Source organism: Apis mellifera, linkage group LG15 (assembly GCF_003254395.2).
Source record: "Apis mellifera strain DH4 linkage group LG15, Amel_HAv3.1, whole genome shotgun sequence".
Classification (NCBI taxonomy): Eukaryota; Metazoa; Arthropoda; class Insecta; order Hymenoptera; family Apidae; genus Apis; species Apis mellifera.
Genome location: NC_037652.1, coordinates 733,127 through 745,919, shown reverse-complemented (window position 1 = coordinate 745,919; position 12,793 = coordinate 733,127). Strand labels below are relative to the sequence as shown.

The following is a 12,793-nucleotide window of genomic DNA, read 5'->3' as shown; positions in this document are numbered from 1 at the left end:
ATTTTGATGGGTTTGTTGGATAGGCAGTAATATATGGATTATTAGACATAACCATGTGAAAAAGATTAATAGTAAGCATTTAATAATAAAGAGATCTAAATTGTTAATAGAGTGTAGTATTTCAAATATACATTTCTATTACTATCTATAAATCACTTCTTAATTTCATCAATTCTTATATATAGTATATATAAGATAGAATAGTACAGAAGTATAATTACAAAAATATAGTATAGTATAATTACAAAAATAATAATTAAAAAATAAGATAAATCATTTTTATTAACTGTTTTATCAGTATTTTAAATTTTTAATCAGTATATTTAAAATTTTATTATAAATTTATTAATCATAAGAATAATAGAATCTTATGCAAATTTTGATATCAATATTTTATTTAACTGATAAATAGATTAATAGAAAAACTATATATTTAATTTTTATAAAATTATATATAAAATTTATATTCAATTAATATTTAATTTATAATAAATTTCTTATAATTTTATACAAAATAAACTAGTATATAGTATTTATAAAATTAATTATATTTTTTTAAATTAATTCTTTTTAAGTCATTCTTGATTGAATTAAAAAAAAATATTTTTTATAGTTATATTTCCTATTACTATTATTATTACTATTATTTTATTTGTTAATAATTACATGTTAAGAATTAATATGTTTACTTAATTGGAATACTAATTATTATTATATAATATAATATAATTTGTATTATATTATATTTATATTATTTTTTTTTTTGTGATAGAATGATTGATGATTTTTAGAAATTATTTAGAAATTATTTTAATTTTTAGAATTTAATTAATAGAATAATTTTATTAATAGAATCTTCATTGCCTCAGAATAAAAATGAAAAAAAGAAATGAAAAAGAAAAAAAATATGTAACGAAAGATTTTTATTAATATTAAGTGAAGAGAATTTAATAAGCAATCAGAAAAAAAGAAGATATAACATAAAATTAATAATTCGTAATGACATCTATAAACATTCAAAACATATATAAATATATAACAGCGAGAAAATATAATCATTTTTTATTTTTGCAATTCTAAAAATTTTTACATAATTTCAATTAAATTCTTTTCTTATATGATATGATTTTAACTCTAATTGTACAAAATATTAAAAAGAAAGTCCGAAATTTTAAATGCTTATAATATTCATGAAGAAAAGAAAAAATATTCAATCAATATAGATCGAACAATCTTTTCTAAATAATTTTTTTCTAAATAATAAACATTCGATATCGATATTAATAAGTTTGAATGATAAATATAAATATAAATGTAAATCCTTAAAATTTTTTTGTTTAACATAGTATATTTTCTTAAAATTATAATATAAATTTTTATAATATTAACTTTTTCTTTACCTTTAATAATAAATAATGCTCTTCACATAAATAATAAACAAAACTTTATCTATTAATTTCTTCTTGCATTCTTCTAATGCAAGATGTTGCTTCATTCGCGGTTCTATTTGCATCTGCGGTTCAGCGGTCGAAACGGATAATATTATGTATAATTGTTTCATTTGCGGTTCCAGATTAAAGTACAGTTTGTCTCCGCAATGATTTGTTTTATTCTCTTTTTTTTTTCTTTTTTATCTTTTTTGACTATAATATAAGTACACATGCAACTCGAGAACAGACAAATAACATTCTGCTACTTTATTTATCACAATCTTCTCGCAAACAAACTTCTTTAGAAACGCAGGAATCTGAACAGTTATATATTAATTTTTTAATAATGCGTATTTGAATAGTGTGATTTTTTTTCTCTAACACTAAATTTACGGAACTCGTTAATTTGACGGGTTTTTGATTTTATGTTTAAAAATTTTGAATATGCAAATATTATTCTTTAAACATTATTATATGTTGGTTTTTAATAATATATTGCAGTAAATATTTCCTTTCGTTTTCTCTGGAACAATTATATTTTATTATTTCTAAATGTTATGTATCTATTTTTTTCATGTGTTTTATAATTGTTTTTAGATTTGGTAGTCATCAATGCTTGGATTTACAAAAAGACCAAAATTGTAATAAATTGGAGTAAATAAAATTTGAAAGAATTTTCTCTTTCAATTAGCTGAAGGATGGACAGTGAATATTACGACAAAATACTTCAATTCAGTGTCTAACTATATTTGCATTAAATCTAACAAGTATATATGCGAAAGTATACATCCAAAATAAAGTTTACATATAAAAAATGTATTGAAAACAATAGTAAATAAAAATTTAGTAAATAGATTTAAAATAAATAATTTACAAAAAATTGCATTTTAATATATCTGTCAAAAAAACGGATTTTAGTAAAAAAAGATATATAGTCAATGTTCGTAAATCTAGTGTTAAATATCTAGTCAATTATATGCTTATTTAATAATTATTCTATTCAGATTCTTTTTACTTGTGATTTATACTTAATATAATTATAAATAATAATATAATATGATTTTATTAAGTTATAATTTTTCTTTTTTAACATGATTTAAAATAATTGCCAATAGATAAAACATAATAGATTTAATTATATATAGATTTAACTAAAGTGATCTTAAATTTGAATGAAGTTCTTCTTTTTTTATCTTTTTTATATTTTATTTTTATTTTAAAATATTATAAATAATTATGTCTATTATTAATATTTATTATTAATAGTTAATAAAAAGATTTTCCCAACAATTTAATTAAAAATAAGAAATAATTAAATTATTTTATGCTATCAAGATAAAACTTTATTTATTTATTTATTATATAAATTATAATATAAAATGATTAAAAAATGTTTTTAAATTATTCAAAATTTTTTAAATCATTAAATTCTCATTAAACATAGACAGAATAAAGCAGTGAAAGTGTTAAATTTTTAGTATTAAATTTGAATATTATAAAATAAAATAAATTATAAACATTTGGAAAAAATATATTTATGATTTATTTGCAAATAAAAAAAATGTAAATTCCAATTACATTAAATAAGATTGACTATTAAATAGACCTTACTTCCTATTAAAAATTATGAAAAATCCTAATATGTAATATGTATAATTTCGATAAAAATATATAATAAATGGCAATATTATATTTTTGCAAAAATAAATTGTAATCGTTATTAAGGTTGCATATATAAAAAAAACTTCAATTCTTTTTTTTTTATATTAGATAGAAAATTTGAAATAGTAGAAATTTTTCTATCGGAAAATATGAATGAGTGAATATGAGTGAATATAAGTTTTATAATATATTTGTAAATATTTATATCTCAAGTTCATAAATACTGATATTGATATTTCTTGCATCAAGTCATAAATATATAATCAATATCTTCAATTCTCAAAATGCTCGTGGATCAATGATATATTCTTCGACACTTGTCCAAGGAAAAGATAATTCTTGTCATGTGAACCATGCGTAAGCAAAACGAATCATGAATTCCAATCGTCATCCCGACTACTTTTCGTCTACCGACAATGAGTCAGAGCCATCTCTTGATTCGTCATCGTCGAAGTGTACGTATGTCCTCCTCCTCCGAGTTGAAGACTCGTCTGCACGCGAAATTAATTCCAGTCCCTTCCCCCTCTTACCTCTCCTCTTCGGTTGCGCCTAGCCGGCGTCGAATTTACATTTATTTCTTGCCGCATCGGCCGCTCTTTGGTCTGCCCAAATTTCCATATTTCCAGCCTCAACGTCTCGATATCGATCGTGTTCGTCGTATAAACCTATTCGACGAAGCGAGCAAAGTGCTCGGCTAGACGACGAGAAATGCTTTGAACGTGGTGAAACGACGAACAGAGAAAAAGAAGCCCCTATTGCCTTCGTAAAAATGGATCTCCACCGTGAATCGTAATAAGGGGGATGGAGGCACTCAGTTATTCTCAGTTGCTTTCTTACTCTTTTCTTCGAAGGTGCTTCATTCTTCTTTGTCATTGTTACTCTTGTCAACCTTTCTCTCGCGCTTAAGGATTGAGAACGATGTTGAAGCGAGAAAGAAGATTGCTCACGAAGATGATGGAGATGGATATTAAGTAGAGCTTTGATGATTTTCAAAACTATTTTCCCATTATCGAAGTTGCATTTCTAAATGTTTGATTTTTGTCTTTGAAGTTGTGGTTTTGATTGTTTTTGGAATATTTATAAAATAAAATTGTTGAAAAATATTGGAGAATACTCCTTTAAAATTCCGCGAGAGTTGATAAAGTTATTGATAAAGTATGATGATGTCATGGAATTATTAAATATATCTAATTTTCTATATCTATATATCTTTTTAATTTTAATTATCTGTATATTTAATTTTATTAAAACATAGATTTTAGAAATAATATATTTTAATAGATTTGAAATCAGATAATGTATTTTATAAAAATATTTTATTTCTTTGTATTTGTCTGCCTTTATGTCTAAAATTATTTAGAAAAAGACTTTCATATATAAACAGAAAAATTATTTGTTTTGATATAATTTATTTATTTATCTAAATATAAAATAAAAAAAAGAATTTTATATATATGTATTCTCATAAATAATTTTAATATAAAAGTATTAAAAACTGGAAAAATATAAGAAAATAAAAATACATATAAGCAAAGAAAAATAAATATGAACAAATTCTATATAAATAATTTTTAATTATTAATATCATGATAAATGTAAAATTATAAAATTATTTTAAAAATTATTTAAAATTTTTTTAAAATAAAAATATTAAAATTTAATAATATATTAATAATAGTAAAATTTAAATATATCATATAAATAATTATATATTTTGTATACATGTGATTATTAAAATTATATATTATGAGACAACATTATCTATTAAAATTATATATTACAAAAGAAATAATTTCTCAAAAAATATCTATATATTTCAATAATAAATCCTTCATTTGAAAAATTTATCTTGTCTTGAAATTTTAAATGTTTGCTTTTTTTCTTTGAAGTTGACTTTTCGGTTGTTTTTAGCTTACACAAGGTGTGCTATTAAAGATAAACTGTTTGTTGTGACATTGCAAAAAAATTTATTGCTTTTGAATTTTATTTATTTTGTTTTATGGAAGTGATTTCGATGATGAATATTTTATCCAATAATAAAATATTATTATTGTCAAAATAATTACTTTCTTTCATTCGATTTATTATATTGCTAATTTAAATTTGTAATTATAATCTTTCCTTTATTGATCAATCAATATTTCCTTTTACTCTATTTCGTCGAAATATAGTAATTATAAATAACATAAATAATATATTCACATTATACTATTGTATGTTATTTGATTTTTTGCTTTAATCATTGATTTATAATTAATTTAATTTATTTTATTTAATTATAAATATATATGTTTAAAGTAATTAATCAATTATTTTATTTTATTTTATTTTATTATAAAATAAAAGAAAAATAAATCAGAATAAAATAAAGAAATAAGATAATAAATTAAATATTATATTTAGCTAAATTTCAAAGATCATAAATTCAAGAAAAAAATAAGTTATCAGGATTTTACTTGTGTATATTGAAAAGATAAAATTATCCAACTCAACAAGGATATCAGTCATGACGTTAACGGGAATACCGTATTTTATTGGTTTGTATTCTTAAGAGCTCTGCCAACTTTGTGTTGTGTAAGACGATAATGTCGGATAAATTTAGATTTGCAAATGTTTAATTGAAAAGGTATAATTTATGTTTTTGTTCAATATGGAAATACCGATAATGGTTTTTTCTTTAAGTAAAATCTAAGACAAAAATAGATATACATATAATTTTTATTTTTTGTATTAATTTATTGAATTAAATATATTATATACGTATATTACATATTGTATTATATATATCAATTCATTAAATAAAATTAATGAAAAATTAAAATAATTTTATACATTAATAATTTTCAGATTTGTAAAATTTAAATTCAAAATATTCGAATTTTCTAAAATTCAAAATGCTTATTATTTTTTTCTGGATAGAATAAGGATAAGAATTAAAATTTTAATAAATATCGATTTTTGAAAATTTTCAAATTTAGCTTAATTATAAATAATGCTTTTTGTAATATTTTTATAACTAGTATCTTTTGATTTTGTAAAAAATTAATTTTTTTTTTTATGTTTTATTTCTTTTATATAAAATACTGAGTGGAAGAAATTAAAATGAATTTAAATGAATCTAAGAATCTAAACACAAATAATTAATTTATCATTGATTAAATAAATAGTAATTCCTTATATGATAAATAAGCTTTAAATTCCAAAAATAGAAAAATATTCTGAATTGAAATTGAAGAATTTGATTTTCTTTTGTTTCAAAATATAATATTCTGAATTGTAAACAAATAAATTGTTTGAATTTAGCAAAGATTGTTAAAATAATAAATCTAATAAAATTTTTATTTTTCTAATAATTACTTATACTAATATTAAAAGAAAAATCGTTTTGAAACAATTCAATTATGTAATTTGAGTCGGAAAAAATATTTTCTGGGATTCTTCGTGGGAAAAAGTCGAATGTCGCAAGGATTGGAATGCAGGGAATGACCCATTTTGCGATATAAATGGATTTTACGATCGGAAGTTGCGTTGAATCGTAAAAATCGAATACGGGAAAGTCTGGTGTAAAGAGGTTCAAGAGACTCGTTAGAATTTCGGGGAAAGAAATTGACTGACAGATTTACTGATGAGTCTTCGAAGTCGTTTAACATTTTTTAATGCTTAATTGTCTGTTAAACTTGTTTAAGATTGATAAGACAAAAAGATAACGAAAAATCTTTTGAAAAAAATTTAAAGATAAAATATTTTATTGTTATGAAATAAATCAAATGTTTATAACAAAAATGATCTATATTGAATTTTAATTATAAAGTTTCTATTATAACTTCCTAATTTAATATATACTTCTTTGATATTATAATTAATAATAGATAATATTTATGTAACGATGTATTAAATGTGTGTGCAATGAATATTTTATTAAAGAAAATTTTAATTTCTTTTCAAGAAAAATTAAAGATTTTGAATTATTTTTATATTTTTCTGTAAAAAAAAACGAAAATTTATTTTTTATATGAATTTTTAAATTGCGTGATTGCATAAAATTTAAATATTTTGTTATTAAATAAATATTTTGATATTTGATTTCACTTTCCTTAAAAAATATTATTGAAAAAATAAATTATCTAAAATAAGTATTAGAGGAGAAAATATCTTAGCCTAAAATGAAAAATTTAATCTTTAGAATTATTCAAAACGATTTGTCTAGAGATTACTTATCTTATAATGAGAGATTTTATCTTTTAATGTGGATCTTATCTTTTAAATAATTGTTTCATTTCTATATACACAGACATAAATCTATCTTATATTTATCTTTATATGTAATAAAATAATTGTGATGAAATAATTATAGCTTAAATTAAATTAATTTATTCTTATTAATAATATTATACATAATAATAATAATAATAATAATAATAATAATAATAATAATAATAATAATAATAATAATAATAATAATTCTATGATCGAAAGTGTAGTCTGATTAAAAGATAAAATTATTCACTCATTATATTATTCGTACAGAATCATTAATTCTGGAATTAATGACTATTATAATAACTATTATATAACTAATATAACTATATAATACTATATAATACTATATAACTAATTAATAACTAATTAAATTTTAATCAAAATAAAACATCTTTTGTTATTTAATATATAAATATAAAATTTATGAAATTGTATAAAAGACTACTTTTATATTTATAATAAAAAATGAAATACATTACATCTACATCTTCTTAATGGTTGCATAATTTTATGCAGGAAGAATTTTAAATTAGTACATAACGAACGTAATTATATGTAGTTAAAGTTATGAATTTTGATAGATGAAAACTATAGATATAAAACTATAGATATATATTTAAATTTAATTTAATAATTTTTATCGATATTTTATTAATTTTTTTTAATTAATTTAAAATTTTAATTTCTTGTTACATTCTTCTTTGATAAGAATTTTTCGATGAAATCTATTTTTATTAAAATGGGTCGTGTTGCCTTTCGTTAGCACTGACATGATATAAGGTATGTCATTTCGATTTAAATTTCAGGGTCCTCAGCGAAAATGAAAGTGAATATCTGTTTAAAACCTTGAGAGCATATACTCTTTATTGCATCACGTTTTATTTCGGTTCCTTTATCGTTCATTTTACATGTCACAAAAACATGTGGGAATTTGAATTTCTTTGTAAATTTTTTTTTAAATGTTATAATTAAAGCATATTTTAAATATTTATAAATAATAAAATAACAACAAAATAAGACAAATATAATTTTAAAAGATATCGTTGCTGTTTTCGTATTATTTTTTGACAAAATTTTGAGTATCTATTGTAGGGATTTTTTTTTTATTATATTAATAGTTATATTAAAAACGAAGTCAATGACTCTAAATATTTTTTATCATTTTTTTACTTTTTTTTTTAATAATAACTGACGCTATATTATTTTTCATATTATATTTATTGTAAATTCTATTTTGCTAATTAAAATAATTTAAATTCTTATTTAGAATTTTTCATATTTTTACTAAAAAATTTTTGTTTATAATGATTTATAATGATTTAATGACAATATGAAATATAATGATTTATATTGTCACTTTCAAATACATATTTAAGAATTTAAATTTATTAATTAAAAAATTTCTATTTATAATTTTAACATAATTTTTTATCATTAATTTTTAAAAATTTTTTCTTTAAAATTTTTATTTAACAAATCTAAATTATTAAAAGTTTTAATAAAATTTCTGCTCTCTTTTTCTTTCATAAAATAAGATAAAATAATTATCATTTTTTAAATTGAAATCATCATCAAAAAGAAATAAAAAAAGAAAAATTAGAAAACTCCAAATTTAATTTTAAAATCAATATATACACATTATTTATGATATTACAAAAAATATGACAATTTTATTCATTAGAAAATCGTAAAATTCGCAAATTATACAATATTATTATTTAATCCTTTCGATCAGAATCGAGATTGTAATTTAAATTCACTGCGCCGAGAGATCTCCCTCTCTTGGGAGAGGATGATAGATGACCTTGAACAGTCAACAGGAGATGGCACGGTTATTCAATGATCGGAAATGGTTCGTCAATGGCGGTTAACCTAACGGCTCTTATTACGCAAAACAGTCGACGTTTTACGTTTACGATTGCTGTGTTACGCACGAAAATATGTGCTGCTTCTTTCAATAACTATTTATAAACTGGGTGTCGCCGATTATGAACAGCGTTACGACAGTCAATTATGGTTCATTGTAATGATATTATAGATGCATTCCTAATGAAATTTAAACGGTTCCATTATATTTTTCTGATAACGAATGAACTTTTCGATCCATTTATTTTTTTAATATTTTAATCACATATGTATAGTTATATAAATATATGGGAATTGAATACATTTATTACAAAAGTAACTACTTAAGAATATTTGTATTTTGTACACTTTGTATATGCAAATACTGAATCTTTTTATACAATAATTAATAATATTAATAATACATTGATAAGTTTTAATTTATATATTAATAATGATTTATATATTATAGATTAATTATTTTTAATATAATTTAAATAAAAATCTCAGAATAAATATATATTTATTATATATAAAAATCAAATAAATAAGAGATTTGAAATAAAAAAAATATTAAGAAATGTTGTAAAAAATGTTAAAAAATATTGCTTTTTCTAAACTAATATAAGCAATATAATTTTTTAAGAAAAAATGCAAATAAGTTATGAAATTGTGTTGAAATATTAATAAAGTTTTAATGAAATAAAAATCTCAATACAATCTCAATACAAATCTCAAATATAATAATACAATTATAATTTATTATTTTTTTTAATGTGATAAATAATTATACATATAAATTTCATTCACAATTGTTTATAATAAGCATTGATTTTTAGAAGATTATTTTAATTCTAATTTTATTTAATTTTTAATCATCATTAAAAATATTATTATAAATTATAATTATATATATTATATTATTAAAATTATAGATTATATATAGATTATATAAAATAATTATAGATTATATTATATATATTATTATAGATATTATTATAGATTAATATCTCATATTTGTATCTTCTTTTCTAATGAACATAAAATTATAAATTATTGTTAATAATTTAATTAATTTATTTATATCATCAAGTTAAAATAAAATTTCTTTTATTTTTTTTCTTTTTTTATTATATTAAAAATATCAAAGATTATTATTTTATCAAATATTATACAAAAATTTCGATCTATTTTTGAAAAAATAATTTTTCAAAGTGTATAATTGTAAATACAAATTATGTATCTTTTATAATTTTATAATAATAATAAAAATAAAAAAAGTTTTTTTAATTTTTTAACTAATATATATAGATAACAACTAAAAAAATGATAAACAATTTTTATTTTCTGATAATAATTATTCACAATTAATCACAATTTAAAAAGTGATATTAATTTTATCATAGTATGATTGTAATAGATTTCTTGTACAAAATTATGCAAGAGAAATGAATAATGAAAATGAAATTGATATCAATGTATTGATATATCATATTTTTCAATATTTCTCTTTCTTTTTTTTTTTTTTTTCTTTTTTTCCCATTCGATAAAATGCCGCAGAAATTTGGCGCAGCGTATCGATATCCAATTGATCGATGAAAACGGTATTCGGCAATGTCTGTGTAGAAAAGTAATTCAGGGCATTAATGTCTTTGGGCAGTTACAATAGCGATGTTAATTGGCGCTTGGCAATCAGCTTTAATTAAAATCGTTTTTTGCCATCGTCATAAGTAAAAACAATATCGATGACCATGCTACTGTGATCAGTTATTAAATGATTTGGATAGTAAAATATTTCAGAATCAGAAGCAATTTCTTCGTCAATAATATTATATAGCTACTTTTTTATAGGAATGCTCATTACAAAATTATAATTATTAGTTATTATTTATAATTATTATTTATTTATTTTCATTGTACAGAATGTTTATCCAGAATATTAATTAATTTGTGGATCATTTGTAGAATGTTTATTTTAGAAATCAATTTTAGAAATAAAAAAATACGCAAAAGTAAATATATAAAAATATCGATGAAGACTTATTTATTCAGTTATAAATAGTTTAAATTTGTACTAAATGAAATAAGATGGAAATAGAGTGAGACAATAGAGATGAAATAAGAGAAGAAATAGAATTATTTATTTTATCTTATTTCATCTTACAATTAGTTTTTTTTCACACAGATTATATATATTAAATTATTTATAATTTAATAAATAAATCTTAATCAATATTTTTATATATCATTTTTATATATTTTTGTGTTTGATTTGATCTCTAAATTTTTTAAAAATATCTTTAAGTTTAAGACTCGCTTAAATTTCCGATTCATATTATAGCTTTTTGTAAAAGTTACTGTTGTAACTGCTATTTATGTTATTTTTGAAGGAATTTTATTTATATCTTTTATTATAATTACATTATCATATTTTATTATTGTATTCTATAAGTGTATCAAGGTCATTCTCTTTAGTCAAAAACGGTGGCGTTAGTTGTTTCATGACGATAAAACTAGTGCTAGTTTTTTTTACATTTTTCCTACCTTACATGGAGGAAAGAGGTCGAGAGTAATTTACATATTACGAAAGAAGGTCACATTTCAAAGAAAATAGAAAAAAATTATTTTATGTCTTTTATAATATAAATATTAAAAATAATTTTTTAATTTTGTATTATATTTGTATATATATTGTATTTATTGAAAAATAAAAAATATATTTTTGAAATCTGATTTTTAAATGATTAAATATATTTTTTACAATATATTTTTTAATATATATCCAAAGAGATATAAAATCATGCAAGAGATTGAACATACTTATATTTTTTTTGTATATGTATGTTTTATATATAAAGAATTATTAGAATTATTTCAATATATCAAATATAATTTAAAATCAATTAAAATATTCAAAATATAAAAATACAAAATACAAAAAATATATTTATTTAAATTAATTAATTTGTTTTAATATATTATATAATAATTATAAATATGAGTTTTTTTTAATTTTTCTGTATTAGTTCACATTACATTATTATTTTCTCAATCTATTATATTTAATATAAAATTACTACTATCAAAAAATACTACTATCAAAAAATATTGATAATATCATTTAGACATCATTTACTAAATACTATATTACTATATATTATATTTCAGCAAATATAATTCATCTCATTAAAATTTATTCTGATATTTAAAGAAGCGATTTCATTGAAACAACAATTGAAATATTTTATTGCTTGTTATTGTAGCATATTATATGAAATGTTCAAATTATTAAAAAGAAATTTATATTAATTTATTAAATTATTAATATTAAAAATATTATTAATATTAAAAATACTGAAATAGTATATTCAAAAAAACATTTGGATTTCATTCTAAAATTATATTTATTCCTATATTATATGTTTATAACATATTGAAGAAACAGGTATTTCGATTACAATTACAAAGTATTATAATTACATATTTCTTATTCTTCTTTCATTTACCAAACAGAAACAGACAATAACAACTTTTGTTACTGATAAAAAGAATTTCAAAGATACATGGAAAAACATTCATATATTTTTCATTCACTA

The 12,793-nt window shown here is 19.4% G+C and overlaps 1 protein-coding gene across 5 annotated transcripts in view; it reads left to right on the top strand.

The window, feature by feature from the left end:
- Nucleotides 1-12,793, top strand: part of LOC411463 (PH and SEC7 domain-containing protein 2) — a 139,999-nt gene that overhangs the window by 55,576 nt on the left and 71,630 nt on the right. The window lies entirely within an intron of this gene.